General features: G+C 45.6%; 1 protein-coding gene across 12 annotated transcripts in view; it reads right to left on the reverse strand.

Annotated features, from left to right (window-relative positions):
* The window catches only part of Rgl (Ral guanine nucleotide dissociation stimulator-like), a 144,394-nt gene that overhangs the window by 68,554 nt on the left and 48,612 nt on the right, over positions 1–27,228 (reverse strand). Inside the window, exon 1 of one of the 12 annotated variants that reach the window (XM_045749773.2) lies at positions 23,207–23,292. The exons of the other annotated variants lie outside the window; for them this stretch is intronic. The gene's annotated coding sequence lies outside the window, so the exon portion shown is untranslated. Of the gene's footprint in view, positions 1–23,206; positions 23,293–27,228 lie in introns of those variants that run through there. 12 annotated transcript variants of the gene reach the window in all.

Raw genomic sequence — 27,228 nt, forward strand, 5'->3', positions numbered from 1 at the left:
AACCCCCCGAATCAAGAAGCTCAACCCCGTAGAAAACCTGAATATACAACTATCACAACTCACTAAAATAAAGCCACTAAAGGGACAAGCAAACCCCACAGTCCCGGCCACACAACCAACATCACCCTCAAAGCAGACACAGGTAACCAGGACGCTGCCTCGCCAAAGCCCATCTCTAAAAGCAGGCGATAAGTCACAATAACGTGGCTGAAGGATGTTGACCAGACCCACACACTAAGAAGGTGAAGGGACGACGACGACGACGACGTTTCGGTCCGTCCTGGACCAGGACGGACCGAAACGTCGTCGTCCCCTATCTCTAAAATATACTCGTCCTCCCCCTTCCCTCCCGCCCTCCACTGTGGTGGCGACACGCGCCAAGCTGTGGTAAAAACCAGGAGGCACGCATGCGCGCCCGTCATGCTAGTAAGATTACCATAACATCACCAGCTGAGGCTACGATGATGGGCTCCTGTATTTTTGTTTTAAGTTTCAAAACACCGTAACCTAAAGTGAAATATAGTTTCAGGGTACCGTATTTGACTGTATATACATCAGTAACCTGATGTGTGTGTGTGTGTGTATATATATATATATATATATATATATATATATATATATATATATATATATATATATATATATATATATATATATATATATTATAAATATATATTTATAATATATATATATATATATTATAAAATTGTGTATGTACTTATCTAGTTGTGCTTGCGGGGGTTGAGCTCTGGCTCTTTGGTCCCGCCGCTCAACTGTCAATCAATCAACTGTTACTAACTAGTAACTAATGTTCCTCCCCCACAAACACCCCCCCCCCCCCAGGAGGTAACAACACACCGTAACAGCTGTCTAACTATTATTTACTGCTAGGAAAGAGGGGCATCAGGGTGAAAGGAAATCTGCCCATTTTGTTTATGCCATCACCGGGGATCGAACCCAGACCCTAGGATTACGAGCCCAGAGCGATGTCCACTTAGCTATCAGGCCCCCCCTATGTGTGTGTGTGTGTGTTGAGGTGTGTGGGAGGCGGGGGGGAGGGGGGAAGGAGTCGGGAGTAATATTGAAAGGAAGGAGCGGGTGGAGACGTGTTGGCACAGCCTCGGCCTACTGTCCAAGCCTCCGCCACTACACCCCAAGTGAGAGGGACCCCGACGAGGCGGTGACAGTGAAGGGGAAGATTCAGCCCCGCTCCTGTGCCAGGTAAGTCCTCTATGGGCTCACCATAGCCCGTGCTTACTTGCCCCGCTCCTGTGCCAGGTAAGTTACGGGCTCACCATAGCCCGTGCTACTTGGAACCTGTTCCGAGTAGTTGAATCTATAACAACAACAACAGTGAAAGTGTAGAGAACACGCATGACGCCGCCCCCCCCCCCCCCCAACACCGCTACACGAGGACAAGCGGCTCACGGTGACTGATTGACTGATGAAGATTAAGCCAGAGGCCATCAGTAAGTAGCCCGTAGGTAATTACCTAAGTCTAGTTACAGGATGAGAGCTACGCTCGTGGTGTCCCGTCTTCCCAGCACTCTTTGAAACTACTGACGGTCTTGGCCTCCACCGCCACCTCACCTAGTAGATGTAGGTAGTAGATGTTTGGAGTGAATGTGGTGTTCGGCGGTAGTGTAACATCTTGAAGTGTTTCTGGGTACGGTGGCTCACAGAGTCGGCCAACCTCACAAGGCAGTGTGGTCAACACTCTCTCCCTCACCTGGACGAGGGGCTCCTCACCTCAGACGGACCCCTCCTCAGCACCCACCGCACGTGTGAGCCTCCCCGAGGCCCTCCCCAGAATCCGGCAGGAGACCAACTTTCCCTCACACCCACCAGAGAGCGGCTGAGGTACTGGTCAGTCACAAACAACTCCCTCACCACACCAACTTTCTACCGTGGACGCCGTTTATAATTAGAAATTTAACGACAAAAATAGTGGGTTTTTATCTGCTGTCAGCCGCCTCAGCCATTGTCTGAGGGCAGCAACGTTAAGACTTTGTATGAAAAGAGGAACTTAGTTGTTTACACCGGGAAGTCTGTGTCTGGGAGTTGTTCTCACCATCCAAAGTATACAGACTTTTGTGTTTCATATCTTTACACTGTTTGTTTGTTTTGGGCGGTTCTTGTGTCTCGGCACACCCTCACGCCCTGGCCTGTTTGTCAATCATTGTCAATCCCCCACCCCTCCTGTCTGTCTGTCTGTCTGTCTGTCTGTCTGTCTGTCTGTCTGTCTGTCTGTCTGTCTGTCTGTCTGTCTGTCTGTCTGTCTGTCTGTGTCTGCCTGTATCTCTCTTCCCCCCATACAACCCGCCCCTCCCCCCCACACACACAATCCCCCCTTCCCCCTACATAAAACCCCACCCCTCCTCCACACAAGCCCTCACACACAACCCCCAACACACAAACCAAACCCTCCCCCCTCACACAACCCCAATCCTCCCCCACATACACAACTCCAATTCTTCCCCACACACACAGAAACCTCCTCTACCCCCACATACAAGGAAGACCAACTCAGCCGACCAGACAGATGAATGGGAGGCTGGTGGTGGTGAGAGCAGGAGACTCTGAGAGTGAAAGTCGCCTCCAGCCGCGCGCCCTCAAGGACTCCACCTTTACTGATTTCTCCCTTGTGCTGCTCTCTACCTGGCTCACCCCTACCTGGACTGCTGTTACCACAGTGGCTGGCTGCCTCTTAACTATTAGCATTTACCATTTGTGCCTAGAGTTAGTTCTTGGACCCCGCCTTTCTAGCCGTCGGATAGCCTACACACAGACAGACAGACAGACACAACCACAACTGTACATCAAATGATTGACGGTTGAGAGGCGGGACCAAAGAGCCAAAGCTCAACCCCCCCGCAAGCACAAATAGGCGAGTTCAACCCCCGTGGACAACATATCCATATGTATCCTCTGGCGATACATCACCCCCCAATTCAAGGAAGACCAATTACTCATAAAGCACAACACAGCCGACATAGAAACAGCCGGGACTAACTATAGGGTGGATAATGCGAACCTTCAGAACCAGGTGCCACACCAAGGATGGTGCTCTCGTGAAGTCCTCCTCCAAGCTCCCCCTTCAAGGTGGACAACACCAACTAGAAAATATATTAAAACTATCATTCGCTGGGATCGCCTCAAAGCCTCCAAACTACTGGGATCGCCTCAGAGCATCCAAACTACTGGGATCGCCTCAGAGCATCCAAACTACTGGGATCGCCTCAGAGCCTCCAAACTACTGGGATCGCCTCAGAGCCTCCAAACTACTGGGATCGCCTCAGAGCATCCAAACTACTGGGATCGCCTCAGAGCCTCCAAACTACTGGGATCGCCTCAAAGCCTCCAAATTACTGGGATCGCCTCAAAGCCCTTAAACTGATCTATTTTTGAATGTAGAAGAGAGATGTATCGTCATTCACACACAGAACATTCTTCCAAAACAATACAATAAGTCTCTCTCTCTCTCTCTCTCTCTCTCTCTCTCTCTCTCTCTCTCTCTCTCTCTCTCTCTCTCTCTCTCTCTCTCTCTCCGGAGTGAGAGATATTGTACAAAGTGTTAACAAGAGTTGTGAACCACTTGACATTTTCATAAACGCCAAAACACGGCTGAATTTCACAATCCTGCTTGACAAAATCAACAGGATAAATGGGGGTGGGGGTCCCCTCTCCTCAGTTTCTGTTGGGGTTAGCATATCCGGCTGGCTTTGACGGCTGTGTGTACCGTATCCGGCTGGCTTTGACGGCTGTGTGTACCGTATCCGGCTGGCTTTGACGGCTGTGTGTACCGTATCCGGCTGATTTTGACGGCTGTGTGTACCGTATCCGGCTGATTTTGACGGCTGTGTGTACCGTATCCGGCTAATTTTGACGGCTGTGTGTACCGTATCCGGCTGATTTTGACGGCTGTGTGTACCGTATCCGGCTGATTTTGACGGCTGTGTGTACCGTATCCGGCTGACTTTGACGGCTGTGTATTCCAGATCAGCCTGGCTTTGACGGCTGTCTTCCTATGGTTCACAAAGACAAGCTCACTGACAATCACCAGGGAAGGCGGGCCAGGGTGCAGAACTAGAAGCACTCTGGAAATCCTACACAGGTAAGTACAGCGCATGGAGGTGGTGGGCCACAGAGCCGGCCCCAGACCACGGTGGTAGATTATAAACAGCTAACCAAACCCAGCGTACTTCCTCATGTCGTGGTCGAGTAACTGTTCTGTCGAGTGAAACACGATGGAGTGATTTCGTACACTTGAGTACGTACACGTGAGTACGTACATGTGAGTACGTACACGTGAGTATGAACATGTGAGTACGTACACGTGAGTACGTAAACGTACATACGTAAGTACACACACACACACACATACGGGGCCTCGCAGCTGAGTGGACAGTGCTCGGGGGGTCGTAGTCCTAAGGGCCCTCGTTCGATTCCCGGCCGAGACAGAAACAAATGGGCAGTTTCTTTCACCCTAATGTCCCTATTCACCTAGCAGTAAATAGGTACCTGGGAGTTAGACAGCTGCTATGGCGCTGCATCCTGCGGATGGGTGTGAGAGGAATATACAGTAGATATGAGACGAAAAATATGCCGTGAGTACACAAGACAACCGACGGTTAGAAAGGCGGGGTCCAAGAGCTAACAGCTCGATCCTGCAGGCACAAGTAGTAAATACATATGCAGGCGATGAGTCACAATAACGTGGCTAAAGTAAGTTGACCAGACCACACACTAGAAGGTGAAGGGACGACGACGTTTCGGTCCGTCCTGGACCATTCTCAAGTCGACTTGAGAATAGTCCAGGACGGACCGAAACGTCGTCGTCCCTTCACCTTCTAGTGTGTGGTCTGGTCAACTAAATACGTATGGAAATACAAACCACCTACCCACTAGTTTTCCCTGGAACAAGACCTGCCACTTGGGTAACAACCAGGTACCCAATTTCTGCATTGACAGCCGCTATGCCAGACTGATCAACTGACTGTTCCTATTTTCATAACCTTGCATTAATTTGCATTGAAGTCTTGTAACCATTTCCTGTCGACACCTGGAATCTAAGGCTTCGAGGGGTCATCGTGTATTTACGCATACACTTACGACACCTGTACATGATTCATGTGCGGCTGTTTACATATATTAGTGAGTTGACGAGCTTCGAAGCTTCACAACCCGAGGTTGTGGTTATAAACCTCGTTGTGCTTCGGAGCTCATAACTTGCTAAACAGATGTGAACAAAGCCACAATGAATGAAGAAAGATGTGCAGGTTTCGTGAGTGCATGAGTAAATGCATGATGAATCCAGACCCTGGCTCTCATTAGTGTTAATATCACTAGTGATGAGTGGTTCAAGGTGAATTTACAAGTCTCCCTGTGTAATTAAAATACTCCCCCAGGATATCCCAGAACACATTGTTGACATCACTTGCCATATTCACAAGATTGCAAGAGTTTCTTGGCAACCTTGCAACAGAGAGGTTGCTAATTTCTCGCAAATTTTGGTAAGCTTTAGACTCATTTCTTAAGCCTGTCGTCCTCTTTAACACACCGCTAGGCACTCCTCCTTGGCCAGTTCCATGAACAGGTTTCTGGATATAAGAGTCACCTGCTGCCTCACAACCCAACCGGTTTATCACTAGGCTTCTGTTTTACACCTTCATTTCAATCGTACAACAGGCCATATTTTGGTCACTCCATCCATAGTGGCCTACCTTGGAACATACCTGGATAGGGTTTCGGGAGTTCTTCTACTCCCTGAGCGCGGCCTGGGGATAGGTTCGACCTGGACCTATAGATACTGTCAGTTTTGTAGGGTGGGGGGGGGGGGAGGGGGGGAGGGGGGGGGGGTTAGGTACTATATATACCCGGTACTCTTCTCCCTTAGGTCACGGAAGACATCTCTCGTCACGCAGGGTGCAGTCGCACCTCCACAGATCTCCAGTATCATCTTTTGATACTGGTAATGGCTCGAAAGGGCCACCACTTACGGGCTATTCATACCCGTGCCACCTCTTGGGTGGCTTAATCTTCATCAATCAATCCCTTAGGTCACGGAAGACATCTTCCGTCACGCAGGGTGCAGTCGCACCTCCACAGATCTCCAGTATCAGCTCTTGATACTGGTAATGGCTCAAAAGGGCCACCACTTACGGGCTATTCATGCCCGTGCCACCTTTTGGGTGGCTTAATCTTCATCAATCAATCAATCTCCCTTAGGTACGGGCTCACCATAGCCCGTGCTACTTGGAACCTGTTCCGAGTAGCTGAATCTATAACAACAACAACTGCCGCAGGGCACGTGTTCCAGGGCGGCCCGGCCGTCTGCTCGACGCTACTGAAGCGTAGCGTCGGAAACCAGTTTTCTGTTTGAAGTGACCGGTTCTGATCTTTGACCCACTGACCCCCCCACCACGAACTTGACCTGTGTGTCGTCACAGTTGCAGCGCCGCTGGAACTGTGAACAGTTTTGGCTTTGAAGGGAAATATTGAACTGATGCTGAGATATCAAATAATATACACCTGGAAGATACTGGAGGGCCAAGTACCAAATCTACACAGTAAAATAACAACGTACTGGAGTGAACGACTATGGAAGAAAATGTAGAATAGAACCAATGAAGAGCAGAGGTGCCATAGGCACAATCAGAGAACACTGTATAAACATCAGAGGTCCGCGGTTGTTCAACGTCCTCCCAGCAAGCATAAGAAATATTGCCGGAACAACCGTGGACATTTTCAAGAGGAAACTAGATTTATTCCTCCAAGGAGTGCCGGACCAACCGGGCTGTGGTGGGTATGTGGGCCTGCGGGCCGCTCCAAGCAACAGCCTGGTGGACCAAACTCTCACAAGTCGAGCCTGGCCTCGGGCCGGGCTTGGGGAGTAGAAGAACTCCCAGAACCCCATCAACCAGGTATCAACCAGGCAGACACCCCCTCCCCCCCCCCCCCCCACACACACACATAGTATTTAACACAAGGGGAACACGCACAAAGGGACACAGGTGGAAACTGAGCGCCCAAATGAGCCACAGAGATATTAGATAGAACTTTTTTAGTGTCAGAGTGGTTGACAAATGGAATGAATTAGGAAGTGATGTGGTGGAGGCTGATTCCATACACAGTTTCAAGTGTAGATATGATAGAGCCCAATAGGCTCAGGAACCTGTACACCAGTTGATTGACGGTTGAGAGGCGGGACCAAAGAGCCAGAGCTCAACCCCGGCAAGCGCAACTAGGTGAGTACACAGACACACACACACACGTATCTTAACCACAACACAGCTGAGGTCGTAAATCAACAAGAAGGAGCAGGAGCCCTACCCGCCGCCACAACCCAGGCTTCAACCTCCGGTATGAAAACCTTCCAGCAGCTGAGCTAGACAAAGAAAACGATGGCTGAAAAGCCCAATAATATGACATGGGGTAAAATCTCCACCAGTAGGAATCAGAACTTTGTGGTAGTGGAGAGGTTTAGTTACTCCATGACTGATCCTCCTTGACCACCTCGTAGTGGACGAGCCTATTGACGCAATGCTCTATCCTCCTTGACATTTTGGTAGTGGATAGGCCTTCGTTCGTGGTTTATTCTGCTTTCACGAGGTATACACCCAAACTGTCTCTCTCTAGCAGCATGCTATAAGGTCAAACTAATCACCGAGGAAGGGGGGAGGGGAGATATCAACTGCTTGAACTAACCCGTCCACTAGCTTAGCATTTTAAAAGCACCGAATCACCTTCTGTGGTTGAGTGTTCAATAAACCCCTGAACTATATGTTTAACACTTCTCTAACCCTGTCCATGGAGGACAGAAGAAAATGTATATATGCTGGTTAGCATTGTAAATGTGTGGCCACGTCTGTGGTAGAAAATAATAATAATAAAAAATTCCGCTCTCTCAACTAACAGGTCGCATTTTGTACGTTAGGTCAACCAACGTCACAAATGCAACCTAATACGATAAGTAACGGCCCACAAATATCTACGTTTTCTATGCATCGGACTCGAGGGGTTTTATGTGGGTTGCTTAGCGACGTACGTTTCTGGTTAAGGTTAGCACTCTGTATTTGGTACGTTGTGGCAAAGCAAGAGAAACTCCCAGACTTACGACCTTCACATTTCGTCGATGATTAGAAGCTGAGATTATTACACACAGAAATCACAATTGCGTGATGCATCAAATGAACAAATCCACAAGGGGATTTTGACACAAAATCCATGTCGTAGCTCAGTCGATTAAGGCAGTGTCTGGGATGCTCTCGGACGCAGGTTCGAATCCTCGTCACAGCCCCGTTGTGGATTTGTTCACTGAGATTATTACCATACGGCCCTCAGCTCTCGCCTGATACCTCTCATTTTGTTTTTAAGAAATTCACCAAACCATTCAAAATGCGACGTATCGGTAAAAATTTAAAGCATTACTTTACAGATGTTCTTGTGTGCATAGGCCTCTACAGCTGAGGTGGGTTGCTCTAGTTTGTATGGTTTCTGGTTAGGCAAAACAGTTGCATTTCTTACGGAGTGGAAAATCGAGAGAAAAAAAGTTTTAAAAAAAAAAAAGCGGCATACCTCCTATTCCTCCATAAGTGACAAGAAGGCTTCGACACTAGTCAATCTTGATTTACCACTCCGTACAAAATCTAACCTGCTAACCCAAGCAACCCACATAACCTATGGAGTCTGATGAATAGGAAACGCGTTAGTGAGTCGTTACTATTCATAGTAGGCTGCATATATAATGTTGGTTACCATAACCTACAAAACGGGACTTATTAGTTAAGAGAACGGATCGTCCCCCAACCACGCCCTATCCCACAAGGGAAGACTTGTAAAAACGCAACTGGTTCATATATCCCGCCAGATAGGTGAGACAGCTTTCCAGTCACACTGGAATGTGTTGACTTGTGTCGTAGTAAATTGAAATTGAAATAAGTTTATTGATGTAAAATACACACAAAGGGATGAGGTAGCTCAAGCTATTCTCACCCCGTTCAGTACATCGTGTTAATACATACATAGACACACATCACAAACAATAAACATATTACCAAACATTCTGAGAGATAAACATCTACATTTCCTGCGTAGTAAATAAGTGACTTATTAAGTCACTCTTCGTGCCTAATAAGTGCCCACTCTTCGTAAGTGACTTACGAAGAGTGGGCAACTTGCCCACTGAATGTGGTCAAACATTTAACACCGATTGCTTCTCGTCAGAGTAGGCTACAGCAGACTCTTAATTAACAAGAAAATGCTGTAAAAGTGATTATATACACTCAGTGATCTCTCCTTTTTAATAGACAATTTGGTGTATAAATTTGTATTTAGGATAAGTGGAATGAGGCACTCAGAGGAGGAAGTTAGGTGAAGGCGAGACATTAGAAGGAAACACCTGGCGGAGGACAAAGACAAAACGGAAAACCTAGAGGTCTACACTAACCCCACCAGCTCCATAACTGGCACAGTCCATAAAACCACCACGAAGACCCCCATCCATGCTAGATCTCTAGTATCAGCTATTGATACAAATAATGGCTCCAAAGAGCCTCCTCTTACGGGCTCACCATAGCCCTGTGCTACTGGAACTTCTTGTTCCGAGTAGCTGAATCTAAAACGACAATAACAGCATAGAGGAGGAGAATATGAAGTGTGCCTGTCTGGGAACAGCATACATCCACAAGGTATACATCTACAAGGTATACATCTACGAGGTATACATCTACGAGGCATACATCTACAAGGTATAGCAGCCACAAGCGGCATCAACAACTTTCTCGCCAGCGTTGCGCCAAGGTCTCCGTCCACAGGTTGCAGCAGTTCCCGCCAAAACAAAGCAAGCGCCAAGAGCCGCCGAAGGTGCAAGTCAGTGAGCCACTAGACCCAACCAAACACTTCCTATCTTCAATGTATATCTTACATAATAAACAACAATAAGTTTCGATTATGTAAATTACTCCTAATATCAAATACATTATATATACATGTCTAATGGAAAACCCGAAAACCGTTCGATTATTACTTGTAAAGAGATTTTGAATCTCTGTTCGTCAAAGTAAATTAAAGCATGTCTCCATTACAAAGGATTTTGAACTCGCGTTTAACAAAGAATTTCAAGGTGAATGAGCCTTTACCGGACAAAGAAATTACGAATTTATTGTGGTCTTATAAACAGTAAGCTGGAGAGAGAGAGAGAGAGAGAGAGAGAGAGAGAGAGAGAGAGAGAGAGAGAGAGAGAGAGAGAGAGAGAGAGAGAGAGAGAGAGAGAGAGAGAGAGAGAGAGAGAGAGAGAGAGAGAGAGACTCACCTAGTTGTGCTTGCGGGGGGGGGGGGGGTTGAGCTTCGGCTCCTTGGTCCCGCCTCTCAACCGTCAATAAACTGGTGTACAGATTCCTGAGTCTATTTGGCTGTGTGTACACTCACCTAGTCACCTAGTTGTGCTTGTGGGGGTTGAGCTCTGGCTCTTTGGTCCTGCCTATCAACCGTCAATCTACTGGTGTTCAGATTCCTGAGCTTCTCAAGCACTATCATATCTACATTTGAAACTGTGTATGGAGTCAGCCTCCGCTACATCACTTCCTAGCGCATTCCATTTACCAACCTACTCTGACACTGAAAAAGTTTTTTCTAATGTCTCTGTGGCTCATTTGGGTACTAAGCTTCCACCTGTTCCCTCTCTGTGCGTGTACCATCCGTGTTAAATAATCCATCCTTGTCTACCCTGCATATTCCCCTGAGAATTTTGCATGTGATGATCATGTCTCCCCGAGCTTTTCTATCTTCCAGCGGCGTGAGGCGCATTTCACGCAGTCTTTCCTTGTAACTCATGCCTCTGAATTCTAAGCCTAGTGGCATACCTATGAACTTTATTTCCAGTTTCGTCTTGTGCTTGACAAGGTACGGGCTCCATGCTGGGGCCGCATACTCCAGGATTGGTCTTCCATACGTGGTATACAAGGTTCTGAAAGACTCCTTACACAGGTTTCTGAAGGCTGTTGTGATGTTAACCTCGCATACGCCGCCGATGTTGTTATTTTGATGTGGGCTTCAGGAGACAGGTTTCGGCATGATATAAACTCCTAGATCTTTCTCTCTGGCAGTTTCGTAAAGGACTTCATCTTCCATTCGGTATCCAGTGTGTGTGTGTTTGCGTGTGTGCTTAAAGGGAGTGAAAAGTTAAAAATGGTTAAAAATAGTTAAAAATGGGCAGGGACGACTGGGGGGGGGGGGGGGGGGGGTGAAATAGTTGTTTGTAAGAGATTCAGCTACTTGGAACCAAAAGTTCCAGGCAGCACGGACTATGGTGAGCCCGTCGTACTTACCTGGCACAGGAGATGTGCAGTGGGGGGGGGGGGTGTCTCGTCCAACGCAGTGGTTGCTGAGGTTCCCAAGTCCCGGCAACCAGGCATGCGTGCTCACGCAAGCACGCACACAAACACCAACATACACACAACAATCCTAGCTACGGTCTTGTGCTTGGTGTCAACCAGCGCCGGGGTGAGGGCGACACCTGACATTCACTGGCTTCCGTAATGGAGTGACTGACCACCTGTCCTTTCTATATTAGCAGATTCGTACACTACAAGTTTGATCACAAACACCACGTTTGTATCACAACATTCCCGGAACATTTCATGCCTTTCAGATCAAGTCATCGTTCTCTACGGCCCTAGAGTCATAAGTCAACGGGTTAGACCATTAAACTATGTGATGGCTGCTATAAAGATTCGTGATAATGTTTGCTTCAACGTGGCTTCGAAAGGGTATAATTTGCACACCCATATTATTTCATGGCCCGCTGCTGTTTTATCGCTTTTTAAATGAATAGAATAAATAATTGTGATATATTTATAAGTCTTAGGTGAGTTGTGGCGCGGCGAGAGGTCCTGTCAGAACGCGCCACGGGCGTGTACATCAAGGCGCCAACATCACCTGGTGGCAGACTTGCCAACCTCGAACATCAACACCACCTCCGTCTCTCCCAACAGGAGTCTCGGGCTATTCAATTTCAAACATCCTTGACCCAGTTCCATCGTTGTCTCAACAAAACTATGCTCACACCTGAATCTTGTTTAATGTTTCTGCAACAGTAAACAGACCTCCTGTCGCTATTCAAGCGTCGACTGGCATTACAGTCAATAAAAACACTCTTGCCAGTGTCGATGATCAGTCGTGCCGGACTGATGAACACAAGAATCTAGAATTCCTCACAAATCAATTATTTGTCTTTTCCTTTCTCGCAGACAACTACGTGGGCAATATATGTGTAATAAGTGTCTACACCCGTGAGCTACAACACGTGCTACACACAACACGTGCTACACCCAACATATGTCACCCAACTACATGTCTTCAGACCAAGTTCATTCCATCCAACGGTCGACCCCCAAGATGCATTTGTCAATTTTAACATGCTGTTCATTCAAAACAGGAATTGCCTCAAATATAATTTAATATTAGTATATACAGCATTTGCATATTTAGGCACTGGTTAGGTTAGATGTTTAGGTTCTGTTGACGATTATTTGCATTTGCAGTACGTGGGTGAAGCATTAACAGCGTTGTGGTTCGAATATAATTCGTCAGCGAAGGACTTGTTCCAGAAGTGTTCAGACGTCATCAGTTGTGAGTCGTGTGTAAACCGTTTTTCATTCATAAACAGAGGGGTTTGGCCTGTGCATGGAATGGACTTTGGCCTTTGTTTATGAGAACGCTCTGTAGAAGTAGAGGGTAGGTGATATGACATGAAGTGATGCCCAATGTTAAGGCTTCTGAGTATGAAAATGGAACCAATTTAATGGAAGATGGTAATTTGTGGAACCAATTACTGCGTAACGTGGTGGAGGTGGGGTCCCTCGATTGTTTCAAGCGTGGGTTGGACATGTATATGAGTTGGATTGGGTGGTTATAGATAGGAGCTGCCTCGTATGAGCCAATAGGCCTTCTGCAGTTACCTTTATTCTTATGTTCTTCTTAAGATGTGAGCGGTTACCAGGAGGTAGCTGGGATATTGGGAGGGCTTGTGGGCGAGTCGGGTAGAGGGGGGGGGGGGTTGATGATGCTATGTGGGGGCGGGGGGGGGGAAGAGTGGTTATCGACACAGTGCCGGGCATTGCACTCTCACCCCCGTCTGACGTGACCTTGGCTAGGGCAAAGAGGAGCCCATTTTTAATTTTAATTATCAGGGAAAAGCGCCAAGCCATTACGACTTTATAGCACTTGGAAGGGATCAGGATAAGGATTTGAGATGGGACGGAGGGAAAGAACCCACTTGGACGGTCGGGGATTGAACGCCGACCTGAAGAGGAGCCCAGCAAACCCCCTGCTACTTTCACCTCACCCTTCCTGTCTCTAGCACGTGGGTCTGGTGTTGACGTTGAGCGCTGATGCGAGACACGAGTGGACCACAACAGCCGCCGAGTGTGTGAAAGTGTGATGACATGGTCCCGGGGAAACTGCCGTACATGGTAAGCACCCATTATATAATATATATATTATATATTCCGCGAGCGCTTTGTCATGGGTTCGTATCCTGGCCTGGGAGGATTTACTGGGCGCAAATCCTTAACTGTAGCCTCTGTTTAGCTCAACAGTAAAATGTGTACTTGGTTGTAACAACGATTCTTCGCGGCGGGGATCGTATTCCAGGGACCTGCCCGAAACGCTACGCGTACTAGTGGCTGTACAAGAATGTAACAACTCTTGTATATATCTCAAAAAAAAAAAAATATATGCTTACCTACTGGTGTAGTAAACCTCCATAGTATATATATCCTGGATAGTTTTAAGACCGAGTGAAACTATTTCTCACAATATCACCATCAAACCTATTGTACATTAAATGAAAAATTAGCCAGGAGTCATCAAGCACGTACTCACTTACTTGTGCTTGTGGGGGTTGAGCTCTGGCTCTTTGGGCCCGCCTCTCAACTGTTAATCAACTTTTGTTCCCCCAAAAAGTGTCGTGTGTTTCTACTTACGATACCTGTACATCTTTCCACGATCATGGCGACTTAATGTCTCAATTAAAAAAATAACGAGCTGATAAACGCTACGAGGTCGTCCTCGACCTACGGATATTATTGTTATAGACAACATCGCAGTGCCAAGCTGCCATGATTGAGGAAAAATGCACAGGTTTCTTAAGTTGTACAAGAATGTAACAACTCTTGTATATATCTCAAAAAAAAAAAAAAAAAAAAGTTGATACTTCAGTGACTGATAATTCCAACGCCCGAAAATGGAGGCTCTAAGCTTGCTAACAGTAATCAGAAGTCAGTTATCTGCTCCTGTGCCCACATACGTGTATACAAAAAACAAAAGACCCCCCCCCTTTGTAACGCGGAACAAAGTGACTAAAGTTCAAATCCACAAGGGCCGTGACGAGGACTCGAACCTGTGTCGGCAGTGTATGGGATGCTCCCGGACGCAGGTTCGAATCCTCGTCACGGCCCTTGTGGATTTGTTCATTTGATGCATCACGTTAGTGTGATCTCTGTGTGTAATGACTAAAGTTCGTATTCATTCCCGTCGTTAATTCGTGAAAACGGCGTAGCCCATCATGGTCCGGTGGTGTTAGATACAGCATAAAGGAATGTCTAACTGTATAATCAGTCCCAGCAGCGTAGCCAAACATTAACTGAAAACTGTAAACAAGTGATGTCATTAGTACGGTGTGATGTACGTGATGTCATTACCACCACATGATGTCAGTGCCAGCATTTCTTAAAAATATATTTTTCGGTTTTGTTTGGTACTCCAATATATAAATATTTGTTCAGGCGAGGCTGCGTCAATTCCCGCCAAACACACACCGACACTACGACGGTGATACAACGTTCGAACAAGTTGTAACACCTCCTAACCAGTTATAACAACCAATATAGCAAGTTGTAACAACGTTCTAATACGTCATAAACACGTTAAGCCAAGATGTAACAACTTTATTACAAGTTGTAACAAGCGGAAAATAGCGACAGTTTCGGTTTGTGTTTCCAGGGAAGGAGCCGTGGAGGCGGCCACGCTCGAACACAACACCGCGGTGACCAGATATGAAAATGAACTTCGGGTTAATCAGAGCCTTCAGCTCCGTGAAGGCTGAAGGTGTAAGATGAGATGCAAGTATTGAGATGACCGCATATCGCCAGAAGGAGAGAGTTCTGGCTAAAATCTTTTTAAGGTTACAAGAAGGGGAAATTCTGCTGCTTCAATAACCTGCCCGTAGCCTCAAGCGGGCCGCCAATATTCTTAAAATGCCCAGTGATACCTTCCTCTCCATAACTGTATTTATTTATTTATTTATTTATTTATTTATTTATTTATTTATTTATTTATTTATTTATTTTTATACAAGAAGGTACATTGGGTTTGTGAGAATACATAGCATAGTATTTACAATCTTGTAAAGGCACTAGTACGCGCAGCGTTTCGGGCAGGTCCTTAATCTAACCTTCCTAAAATCTGTAATCACTAATAACAGTATACGACAGTTATAGTGACGAGTTAAAAGTATCCGGGTGATGCCAATCCAATGGACCACAATTAAATACAGTAAGCGTAATATTTATAGCCTATGGAGTTCAAGCGTTTTTGTTTCTCAATTTTTTGTTTCTCACTCGTTTTTCAAATGCGGGTGAACAGCACTGTTCACATGTTCACAGTGGTGAACACGTCCAGTCATCACCCTAGCAAGGACCCCGTCAGCACATCGTCATCCACATTCCATTTATTATTTGTAATAATTTATTATGTACCCCATACCCCATCCAGCTGGCGTCAGTAGAAATGGTTACAGAGGCAGAATGGGCTTAGGATCCTAATCCCAAACTTTATTTAGCTGCGTAACAATCTTGTGAAGTAAGTTACACAATTAAATATCAACTGCATTTTATATCATTCCTGGCGGTCTCCACTATAACAATACTTATGATAACACCCAGGCGAGCGAACATATATATATGTGCATGTAGATTATGGGAGTCCCATATATATACTTCACACAGGTGTATACAGGACCAGACTACTACTACTATTGACTCTCGTTAGCAGACTTGAGGTCTTTCCCTTCACCTAGCTCATTTTAAGGGTTATAATACTAGTTTTCCCCCTGGAACGAGATCCACCGATCGGTTTACAGCCAGGTCCCCCGCGTACTGCTGGGTGAATAGGGGCGAACAGTTGAGGATCGGTTCCCAATCAACCTTCATGTATATGTGTGTGTGTGTGTATTTGTATACAAGGTATGTGGAAGCTGGTCAGAATTGCATTTCACCTTTGTAAACGCACATTAATGAGGCTATGTAAAACCACACCTCGAACACTGTTTATGTAGGACAGACGTAAATCTGTGTATTTATGTTTGTAGGTTAGATTAGCATTTTAAAAGCACTACAATCACCGTCTGTGGTTGATAACAGTAGTGGTCAATCCCCATGGTGTTAACAGAGCACCCATCCCTGCCCTTGTGTAGCAGTGCACAATACAAAGTTGATTTTACATATTCATACATTAAAACATTGATTGTAACCATGATATATATATGTGCTTCGGCCTACAGTTTAGACCTATTGTCTTGTGTATGACCCTCTGTCCTGCGTGACAGTGAATACCAGCATTATCCTCACTTTAATAATAATTGAAATCCTCAGATTAGGCAAAATTGTAATTCAATTCTGTCAATAAATAATAATAACGCTACTCGTGAACCTTCACTATCGTTTCATGCTTCTCCAAGGTCCCGGTGGGCAAAAACAGTGGAAAAAGGTGTATTTTCACGATATCACCTTAATCACGTGATAAGAGACAAAAATACGTGATTACGTGACAAAAATACGTGAATACGTGACAAAAATACGTGTCTGTCACGTGATTACAGACAAAAATAAGAGTTCCATATTTCTGTTTGCTGTCATTAGCGTCCATGTGGCAGCTAATGTTAACATTGCTGCGATTGACGTTATAAACATACACAGTGCTACGGTTACCTCGCAAACAATGAAAGCCTTTAAATATATGGTCTGAGATGCAACAATACAAGTGGCACACACACACACACACACACACACACACACACACACACACACACACACACACACACACACACACACACACACACACACACACACCCACCCACCAAGCTGGAGCAGCACACTGCACTCACATAGAGAGTACCCACACACATCAGCCTCACCATAATAATAAACAATGATAAACCAACGCAATCATCTTATTCAACAAGCCTTAACCTACAGATCTATCGCAACCCCTCCCCCCCTCCTCCTGCCGTTGCCAGTTGTTTTCACCGTACTTGTAACTTGCACAACCAACAGATGAGCACGAGTAGCAAGCAACAGATGCCCGCGAAACAGAGGGTGCCATTGACAGTCTGTCTGCGGACCTGGTCCCAAGAGTCATGCGAGCCAGGGCTGGGTTGAACAGAGGAAGCTGCGAATTACAATCAGGGCGGTGAAAGGGGGACAAGGCGACCCTCTTGGCTTCAGCTCCCTGAAATACCAGTTCTCCCCCACCAGCAAGCAGATTTACACACACCTTGTTCTCGAAAAAAAATGTTAACTGTGTGCCGTTGACAGCCGGGTGTAAACAACAGACTGTTATTACAGTCCCACTGTAATAACATTACATAGTTTTTCCTACTTCTCGTCACCCTAAGATGAGCAGTGCACCCTGGCCCTATGGATCAAGAGCCTGGATATAACAATAAAAGGCTAAATACCACCTTTCACTTCCTTCAATACTTGGTGTAGGTAGGTAGGCGTCAGAGGTAAGCCATTCTCATAATAAACAAGCACAAATATACAAAACAAATATACAAAATACAAATTTTTATTCAGGTAAAGTACATACATACAAGGTAAGATACGAAAGTTGATGGATTTATAGATAGAGCTAGTACATACAATGCCTAAAGCCACTATTACGCAAAGCGTTTCGGGCAGTACACCATATATAACGCAATAGCGCACAGGCATCACAACTGACGCGCATCATGGAGACGTTGACATGTGGATGCACCATATATGTAAACACTGCATTATAACCACTGAATGTGGAGATAATCATTATTAATATAATGTGCGCATTGTAGAACGTGGAGTAAAACACAAAACGTCAACTAACTATTCAGCCCTTAGGTATCCCAGCGTCGAGAAAGTGTCGCACTAACGTGCCTTTATCCTAACCTACCAGAGGAGCCAAAACAGAACACGGGACAGTATGTCAATGCAGGCGATGAGTCACAATAACGTGGCTAAAGTATGTTGACCAGACCACACACTAGAAGGACGTTTTCAAGACTCACAATCGACTTTGAGAATGGTCCAGGACGGACCGAAACGTCGTCGTCCCTTCACCTTTCTAGTGTGTGGTCTGGTCTTGAACAGAAAACGGAACAGTACGTCACTTTTGTGAGTCGATTTCATTTCAAATTACGTTCAAATTTGACCATAGCGCCCATACTAGCCAAAAGTGACGGGTTGGGTCAACAGTATTTTAGTACGACAATTTTTGGCCTTAGGTAGAGTATACGTCAACATGCGACGTTCTATTAGGAGGACGGGTTGAACCCCCAGATAGGAAGCAACTACTGCTACCCTCCATAGCAACTCAGTGGCTGAGTTGCTGCTCAGTAACAAGTCAAATGAGATATGCAAATTAGAGTCTATGTCTTTTGTTTCTTGAATTTACCATGCGATGTGACTGGAACATTTGATGGTGTTTACAAGGGGGGATATAAGTTACGCAATTGTCATGCTTGGTTCAGAAATTGTACAAAAGCCTAGCAGTAAAATTAGTGACATATCTTACAATTGATGAGGCGTTTGTTCTCCACCTCTGCCTTTCTCTCTGGCCCACAAGGGAAGTATTATTAACCTTTCCTGTGGCTGCAAGGTTTTAATAATAAGCCCTACTGACAGCCAGATGTATCAAGTCTAAAGACTATCTTCGTCTGGTATGTCATTTTCAAATATACCTTAGTATATATATATATATATATATATATATATATATATATATATATATATATATATATATATATATATATATATATATATATATATATATATATATTCAAAACAGATATAAGAATTTAATTGTCAGAAATCAAATTAAACTTTAAACTCACAGAAACTTTAAGCCCAACTTCTGATTGTCGAGATCACTAATGAAAGTGGAACTATAAATACTGCATTTTGTAATTAGTTAACAAAAAATATAAATAAAATATATATATGTATTTTTATATCTTAAGCACTGAAAAAATGTTCATATTCGTAAGATAATTTATAAGGAGAAAGCACTAAGTCAGTATGACTATATAGATTACATATATTCGTAATCTGTAAGTAAAAAATATTGGAGCATGAAGTGGTCCAAAACTAGGAAGAAAACCAATTTACTGTCAATTATGACAATGATTCAACACTTTCGGCTTCAGATCTTGAAAGTTCAATTTCAGAAGCCTCGTGCAGTTATGATCAATTAATAGACAATTTCCATGGCGGAGTTTACAAGGTTCAGTCACATGAAGCTTGAGATTTCTAACTACGACGTGAAAACTAGTACAACCAAACCACATTACTGTACCCCGAGGGTCGCCACGTGTGCTCCCCTTGTGTACCGCAGTCATTCCCATACAACCCTTAAGCACTTGAGAGGTCACGACCACACACAGCACCGCTCCTGTGCCAGGTAAGTCCACTACGGGCTCACCATAGCCCGTGCTACTTGGCAACTTGTTCCGAGTAGCTGAATCTATAACAACAGGTCACGACCTCTCCGTAGGGTGCAGTCGCACCTCCACTGATACTGCTTCGGAGCTCATTAACTGCTTAATAATTGTAAACAAAGCCGCCATAGATTGAGAAAAGATGTACAGGTTCGTAAGTGCTTGCCTAACTGCTTCGTGAATCTGATCCAAGGTCTCTATCAACCCGTGGAGGATTGTAAAGGCTTCCACTGACCAACCAATAAGTACACTTTAGTCCTGAACATAGTCAAGGACTAGACTCTCAGTATATATAACCCTTATCCTAGCCTCTGTTGCTACTCTAGTTATAAATAAGTTCAGTATTGCGGTCACCGATACATTCGGGTATAGTGTGCAAATTACTAACGTCTAGTCTGGCGTGCGCCGTACCAAACTCGTGCAGAATATTAACGAAGATGATGCTGTTGACGCCAGCATTGCGCAAGATGTTGCAAAAGATGCAACTACTGATGATCCCGGAAACTTCATGCGGAAAATTATTGCAATTATATTTGAAAAATTGTCTTATAATGTTCCAATTGTGTGGCGCAACCCCTTTCCCCACAACGAACTGCTGCCAAGATATATTAAACTGGAGGCTAGTTCAGTCCGGTGTTCCAGGTGGCGGAGAATGCTTATGAAAAAAAGTCTACTAGGCTACGCTTAAAAGCAAACGAATGGTAGCCTCTCACTATCCACTTTCCACTGAAAGCCTCACTATCCACTTTCCACTATCCACTGAAAGCCTCACTATCCACTTTCATCTATTTTATATCATTCCTCGCGGTCTTCACTGTAACACATTCTGATAACACCGCGCTAGTGAAGGAAGGAACTATCAGGGGGGAAAGTGCCCAGCCATTACGACTATATAGCACTGGGAAGGGGGGCAGGATAAGGTTTTGGGATGGGACGGGGGGAAAGGAATAGTGCCCAACCACTTGGACGGTTTGGGGATTGAATGCCGACCTGCATAAAGCGAGACCGTCGCTCTACCGTCCAGCCCAAGTGGTTGGGCAGCACGCTAGTGAACATATATGAGCATTTACATTATGCGAGTCGGATATATTTCACACAAAGCGGGAGAATGAGAGGGAAGGAGAATGGTAAAGAAGGGGAGAATGAGTGGAAAGAAGAACGAGAAGGGAGGGAAGGAAGCAAAGAAAAATAGGAGAGACCCAGGCACTGTCGGGTATCTCCTCTAGTTTTCTATGTATAAAAGTGTGTACAAAATAAAATGGTAATGCATACTTCAAAATAAAACCCATACAGACGCGCCACATACACCTGTATGAGAACTAGTACTGTATGATGATACAATGATCTCTGTTTTATCACTATACAATGATACAATGCAGATACAGGAGGCCTATGGTGATAAAACAGAGATCAGTATAATACAAATCCACAACACACGGCCAAGAGCCTAGACTACAACAACATTCTTCTCAACGATAATGCCATCCCAAGCTCGAGATATCGTGCCTTCACTCACAAATGAAAACCTTCAAGGCGGAGAGTACGGTGTAGAGGTCATGATGTCATGTGGGTCATGGGGAGCTGGCTGGCTTGCTGGCTGGCTGGCTGGCTTGACTTGGCTGGCTGGCTGGCTGGTTGCTAGCTAGCTAGCTGGCTGGTTGCTAGCTAGCTAGCTGGCTGGCTGGCTGGCTGGCTGGCTGGCTGGCTGGCTGGCTGGCTTGGCTTGGCTTGGCTTGGCTTGGCTTGGCTTGGCTGGCTGGCTGGCTGGCTGGCTAGCTAGGCTAGGCTGGCTGGCTGGCTGGCTAGCTAGCTGGCTGGCTGGCCCACCTACACTGGTACCTTACCTCATGATAACTCACTCACCTAGCTATTTCCCTCGAGGTAACATGAATACTGTTTCCTTATAACCTAAACTTTGCAATTCAATAGCAATTACAGTGCCACATATCTCTCAGGTCACAATGGTGCCTAACACAATAGCAAAGTTATATATATATAAAGGAACATTTGATGTACATAATTAAAGAATAAAGCACTGGTACTGCACGATTCTTGAATACAAAAATTACATATATTAATGTGTTCATTTTGGTATGCTGGCTGTTCATTAGTCATAGAAAACGACTGAATTAATCAACAGGGCGCACAATACACACACACACACACACACACACACACACACACACACACACACACACACACACACACACACACACACACACACACACACAATATACACACACACACACACAATATACACACATACACACACAAAAGCTATATGAAACTAAATATTACATACAAACGGTATCTCAAAGAAAACGAAACTCAAACTAGCCTAACAATAATGACCGAAACTATCTTTGTTAAAACTTCACCAGTCTTATTTTTTTTCCTTTACTGAAATGTATTAGTTTTATTCATTAAAGTATTCGTTTCTTGCCCGAAACGCTTCGCGTAATAGTGACTTCATTAGTGTAACTCCTGTCCCTATAATTGTACATTACTCCTTATGGTTTTTGTACATACATTTTTCTGAATAATAATAATAATAATAATAATTATTATTATTATTATTATTATTATTATTATTATTATTATTATTATTATTATTATATAGAGAAATCACATTATCGTGATATATTTTCATTATTTTCTCATTAATGGACTTTCTCATTATTATCAAGGAAAAAATAAGTGATGTAGTCGAAACAAAATTGGAGCTGTAGGTGCAGGTATTGTGGTTGTGGGAGTGTGGTGGTGGTGGTGTGTGGTGGTGGGTGTGTGGTTGTGGTGGTGGGTGTGTGGTGGTGGTGGTGGGTGTGTTGTGGTGGTGGTGGTGTGTGGTGGTGGTGGTGGTGTGTGGTGGTGGTGGTGGTGGTGGCGATGGTGATACGTGAAGTGGTGGTGATGTGTGATATGGTAGTGTATAGTAATGTGATTGTGTATGGTAGTGGGGCAGTGGCTGTTGTGGTGGAGTACTATAGTGTAGTGGTGTAATGTGGTGGTGGTGGTGGTCGTGTAGTGTGGTGGAGAGGTGCGGGTGTCCAGCAACTAGCCCCACACCACCACCACCATCCCTCCCCACTCCTAGTTGCCAGGAGACCACCACCACCGACACCTTGCTTGCAGTACCACACTACTCAACCATCACACCACAACGTTAATGGCGCCTCCTGCAAAGGTTCCATTGCACTTGCACAGTCAACAGCCTCATATTTACTAGCCAGTGACGCCACCAAGCCTCGATGCTTCCAAGAACATCCTCCATATGTTGCACAACTACGTTCTTGCATAGAGCAACATACTAGCACATTGACGTTGCAATGTACTCCATACGTCCACTAGCAAGAGCCTGGGGGGGGCGGGGGGGACACATACACACTACCACGTGACGTGCTGTGGCAATTATCTTAGACAATAGATAAGGTGACACAAGGTAAAGTAGGTCCTCACACAAAGTCTTTCAAAGTCACTCCGCGGAACACGCCAGGAGGTGCGCCGTCCGCGACCCTCCACCCTGGGTTCCAGGCACACACTGTCGCTCCCTCCGCCATACACACCTGCCTCCAGTCGCCCAGTCCAGCCAGCACCTTCACTACCACCCCCAGTACCTGTCATCACCACCCCCCAGTACCTGTCTTCAGCACCCCCAGTACCTGTTTTCACCACCCCCCAGTACCTGTCTTCACCACCCCCAGTACCTGTCATCACCACCCCCAGTACCTGTCATCACCACCCCCAGTACCTGTCACCACCACCCCCCAGTACCTGTCATCACCACCCCCAGTACCTGTCACCACCACCCCCCAGTACCTGTCATCACCACCCGCATTAACTACCATCACCACACTTGGTGTTAATATCTAACCAGCCAACCAGACACTTGCATAACTATATCTAACTAACCAGCTAACACAAACTCAAACTAAGACTTGAGAATCGACTTGAGAATGGTCCAGGACGGACCGAAACGTCGTCGTCCCTTCAACTTCTAGTGTGTGGTCTGGTCAACAAACTCAAACCAAGACCAGAGTTTCATCTCCCGGCATCTATCACCTGAGCATCAGGACAGTCTCAAGGTACTGATGACTTCTGCTTTATTAATGACGGGTATTTGCAGCCTGTCTCTTCCCTACTCCCCGTCATCTGTTCATTGTTAGTTGTTAACATGACAGCGCCTTGACTACCACGCCCCAGCAGGAGGTTCTAGGAGGTTGTAGGCGAGGGTGGCGAGGTCAGGATATAATGATTACCCGCCTCTTGTTGTATTATCCAAGCCCGGGGAGAGGCGTCCCGTTACCCCACACCAGGCAGGTGACGGAACAGCCTTGACGGGGGTGGGATTCACGTCCCACTAGACAGGAAAAGTGGTGGCACAGGCACTGATGCTGTCTTGGGGGGGGTGAGAACACGTCCTACAGCCCAGGAGATGCCCTGGTAAGATGGGGAAAAGGAGATAGGAAACGAGAAGGAATCTACAGCACACTGCGAAGGGAATAACAGGCATCGGAAATAGAAGCAAGATTCGGGAGTGTATATAATTCGAACACTAACCCCGCAGGCACACCTAGATAGGATAACATCAGCAGCATATGAGACGCTGGTAAACAATAAAACACCATCTATAATCCTAAATAAAAAGCCTTTCAAGACAATATATGAAGGTAATGTGAGGGCAATACTAAAATACGCAGCACCGGTCCGGAATCTGCAAAAAATCAACAAAAGCAAACTTGAAACAGTGCAGAGGTTTCAACAAGACTAGTGCCTGGACAAAGAGGACAGGTTAAGTTAACTAAATCTTACACTCAGAGAAGATAGGGAACATGGGACATGATCACAACATACAAGATATTGAAGGGAAAAGACTCGGTGAACAAGGACAGTCTATTTAAACTGAGAGAAAATATGGCAAAAGAACATAGAAGCTGGACACACAAATGAGCCTAAGGTATTTTTTTATTATTATTATTTTCTACCACAGACGTGGCCACACATTTACAATGCTAACCAGCATATATACATTTTCTTCTGTCCTCCATGGTATGTAAGGAGGTACTCGTACCCTACGCGTGGTCAACAAGAGGAATGCAATTAAACAAGTTGTGGAAGCCACCTCCATCCACAACTTTACGGCCAAATTCGACACAGAATTCAATCAGGAATATTGAAAACCGTCACGAGTATGAGAGTGCTGGTTATCTTGAGGTTATCTTGAGATGATTTCGGGACTTAGTGTCCCCGCGGCCCGGTCCTCGACCAGGCCTCCACCCCCAGGAAGCAGCCCGTGACAGCTGACTAACACCCAGGTACCTATTTTACTGCTAGGTAACAGGGGCATAGGGTGAAAGAAACTCTGCCCATTGTTTCTCGCCGGCGCCTGGGATCGAACCCAGGACCACAGGATCACAAGTCCAGCGTGCTTTCCGCTCGGCCGACCGGCTCCCTATCGGTTACAGGCTCTGGTAGCCTATCTGTCTACTGCGAAACATTACCTACGTATTTCGTAGTAGACATACAGGCTACGTCTCATAGTATATAGAGAGAAGCTATGTCTCGTGGTAGACAAGCAGCAGACAGATAGACAATGTCTCTCGAAATAAACAGATTGACGGCGATGAGTCACAATAACGTGGCTGAAGTATGTTGACCAGACCACACACTAGAAGTTGAAGGGACGACGACGTTTCGGTCCGTCCTGGACCATTCTCAAGTCGATTGTGACTTGACTTGAGAATGGTCCAGGACGGACCGAAACGTCGTCGTCTCTTCAACTTCTAGTGTGTGGTCTGGTCAACAAACAGATTGACAGTCACGTATTAGAGACGGCGCCACCTCTGGGGTATGTCACCTGTGCCCTTCATCTCCTCAGCGTGCATACGGCCGCAGAACGCGGCAATTTTAATTTTTTTAATTTTGCCCCGAGGGGCGAGTTTATTGGGCAGCGCCACTCATCTTGTGAGTGAACATACCGCCATAGCAGAATGTACAACACTCCCCAATAGGAAGAAAACCCGCTGGGTTGTTCATCCTGTAACGCGGCAATGTTAACGGATTCCAAGACTGCTTTTATGTGGATTTTTCCAGTGTGTCATTAACCGCTGACTTCCAGTTGTGTCGTGACCCAGGCGGCCCTACCGCAGATTTAATGGCACATGCGCCCGTATTCTGAGGAAGGGGTGAGACGTGCAACCTGTCCTCTTACACAGAACGTCGCTTTTCACTCGTATGCGTTACATAAGACCAAACATTGTCGTACTAGAACATGGAAGCGGCTGGCGAAAGTGACGTACTGTCCCGTTTTCTGTTTTGGGTCCTCTGGTAGGCAACCCGTTCTCGCACTTTCGTATAGTCAAATACGTGCATATGTGACATACTAAACATACTAGTTTACATTGAAAAGCTTCATAGAAAACACCGACCTTACCTAACCTTCTTAGTATGTTAAGATATGCATCTTATTGCTTCGCAATTACAATTATTACTTAACCCTATTATAGGTATAGGTTGAGTAATAATTGTAATTACGAAGCAACAAGATGCTTATCTTAACATATTAAGAAGGTTAGGTAAGGTCGGTGTTTTCTATGAAGCTTTTCAAGGTAAACTAGTATGTTTAGTATGTCACATATGCACGTATTTAATACGTCAATATTGACTGTAAGAAAGTGCGAGAACGGGTTGTAGGTAGGTTAGGAGAGGACAGTCTTGACGCTGTAGCCTACAGGTCAAGACTGTCCCTTTGCAACAGTTGAGTGTGAAGATACAGAGGTCACGTGACACCATGCAGCACACCTGGGGGTTAACAATCACGACCCCTGTAACAGCTTAGAAGTATCTGACAACACATCATGTGGCGTCTATCATGATGCTACACAGGCTAGTCCCATCGGCAAAACCTGCCATGATGTCGAACAGGTCAGGGGCATCTTGCCCCACACACGATATTCCTGCCCATTATGCCCGAAAGGTCAAAGGGTATGAGACAATACCTCGAGGCGAACTGACTCAGGCTAACCATAGCCCGTGCTTCTTGCCCCGCTCCTGTGCCAGGTAAGTTACGGGCTCACCATAGCCCGTGCTACTTGGAACGTGTTCCGAGTAGCTGAATCTATAACAACAACAGCGAGCTGACTTCTCGGTTATACATGTTCTGCCTGAGTTGCGTAACTACGGTACTCCCTAACCAGCAACACTAACAACATACCCACCTCCGTCACTAACAACATACCCACCTCCGTCACTAACAACATACCCACCTCCGTCACTAACAACATACCCACCTCCGTCACTAACAACATACCCACCTCCGTCACTAACAACATACCCACCTCCGTCACTAACAACATACCCACCTCCGTCACTAACAACATACCCACCTCCGTCACTAACAACATACCCACCTCCGTCACTAACAACATACCCACCTCCGTCACTAACAACATACCCACCTCCGTCACTCTTTGTTCACCCTT

The sequence above is a fragment of the Procambarus clarkii genome, chromosome 47 (genome assembly GCF_040958095.1).
Source record: "Procambarus clarkii isolate CNS0578487 chromosome 47, FALCON_Pclarkii_2.0, whole genome shotgun sequence".
In the NCBI taxonomy this organism is placed as follows: Eukaryota; Metazoa; Arthropoda; class Malacostraca; order Decapoda; family Cambaridae; genus Procambarus; species Procambarus clarkii.